Source organism: Eurosta solidaginis, chromosome 3, assembly GCF_040869045.1.
Source record: "Eurosta solidaginis isolate ZX-2024a chromosome 3, ASM4086904v1, whole genome shotgun sequence".
Lineage (NCBI taxonomy): Eukaryota > Metazoa > Arthropoda > Insecta > Diptera > Tephritidae > Eurosta > Eurosta solidaginis.
Genome location: NC_090321.1, coordinates 256,498,796 through 256,501,036, shown reverse-complemented (window position 1 = coordinate 256,501,036; position 2,241 = coordinate 256,498,796).

The window sequence follows — 2,241 nt, the reverse complement described above, 5'->3', positions numbered from 1 at the left end:
ACAACCAAAAGCGTTGCGATGCACCAGCATTTAACGAGGAGCTGGTGAATCGCCGCCGAATCAACCAATGGCCACGGTCACGACCAAACCAAATAGCTTCACGCCACTCGATTTCCATTCGTTTGAATGCGGGAGAAGAGTTAAATGTAAACAATTATAACAACAACAAAAATAGAAATAGTGAATATCAAGCAACCAGCAAGCTTCATATACCAACAGCAGGCACAACAAAAACAATAACAAATATTGTTAATAACAACAAATTTGTGAACACATCAACTGTTGACTTTGTCAATGATTATATAGATACATATTGACGTACACACCCTAATAAGAAATTGTGAGTTCTATGTCAAGCCCTGGCCGCAGCATCTTAATTATAATTAATTTGTGCCATACAATAATTTTATAAGGAAATTTTTATATCAAGCCGAACTCTAATATTAGATTAGTATTTCCATTAAATACCAACTTCATCATTCATTAATTGGCGCTTAACCGCCCACGAATCTTCCGTCGAGTAACAAGTCACCCCAGTTATTCTTGACGCCGATTGAGATTAAGTGGAAGTTTCTAACTTCCTTCCTCGGTAGGAAAACGTTGTGCGCCAGAGCATGAACTACGTAGCGAAGCTTTTTAAACGGTTTTATTTAGCTTGACTTAACAGGCTGGATGGTTGGCTGGCTGGTTGGCTGGCTGGCACGAATTTTGTAATTGAAATTTAAGTAACATCCCGATAAGCTACAAGCTTGAAACTTGGAATATAGTTCAGAACCCGATAACAATGCAATGCAATAATAAGAAAAAATCGCCACTAGGTGGCGCAAGGATCGAGATATTCGCAAAAATCGTATTTGTGGTTCGATTTGGCTCATATTTGGAACACATAATACATACAAGAATAGAAAGCGACCTATGAAAAAATCGCCGCTAGGTGGCGCAAGGATCCAGATATTCACAAAAATCGTATTTGTGGTCCGATTTGGCTCATATTTGGAACACATAATACATACAAGAATAGAAAGCGGCCTATGAAAAAAAATCGCCGCTAGGTGGCGCAAGGATCGAGATATTCAAAAAATCGTATTTGTGGTCCGATTTGGCTCATATTTGGAACACATAATACATACAGGAATAGAAAGCGACCTATGAAAAAAATCGCCGCTAGGTGGCGCAAGGATCGAGATATTCAAAAAATCGTATTTGTGGTCCGATTTGGCTCATATTTGGAACACATAATACATACAAGAATAGAAAGCGACCTATGAAAAAATCGCCGCTAGGTGGCGCAAGGATCGAGATATTCACAAAAACCGTATTTGTGGTCCGATTTGGGGCATATTTGGAACGCATAACACATACATGAATAGATAGCGACCTATGATGTCCGATTTGGCTCATATTTGGAACAAATATTACATCTAGTATTAGTATTACTTCATTTAAGTATTGTTTTCAATAAAACCGCTTAGTTTACAATTTTTTTTTTAAATTATTTTATTGGATTTTATTTGTTGTACTATGTTCATATCTGCGTAAAGATCATACTGCTTTCATCATTAAACGCCCTTCGAATCTCTCAATACTCCAAGCTTCAGACCTGGGCCTGAAATGTTAAAACGCTTTTGCCGTTTTGCTTTGGTCTGTTGCTTGAATACGCCATTACATAACAACAAAACGTGTCGAATCTGCACTCGCTTTAACGCGACAAAGCATTTTATTTAAATGCAGCCTTATTGGGCGTCGTGCAAGGACTTCAGCAACCATAACCAACGAACTGGACCAAAATACAGAAACAGTAAACAACCTTTATCGTAAATGTCCCAATTACATCGGGAGATATAAAAAGAAGGCTAGACAAAGCAAGAAACACGTTTGACAGCATGGGTCTGCAAAATATCTTACCACCTTACACGAACATAGGTATTCTTATCACTAACAAGTAAAGGTGTCTAAGTTCGGTTGTAACCGAACATTATATACTCAACGTGAGCTTAGGTTAGGTTAGGTTGAACTGGCCGGTCCATGAGGACCTCACATAGAATGAATAAGTCCGTAGTGTTACCAGAAGTTTGTTTTAACGACCAAACTGAAAAACCCTATCAAAAGTCAGGACCTATGTTATAAAATAACTCCGTCCTCTTGGTAAATACTAGAAGCTTCGTAGGATTTAAGCCACTTGCTGCTTCTAGATCTGACAGCTGTATCACTCCGAATGGCCTGCCAAGCGCAGGGCAAGAG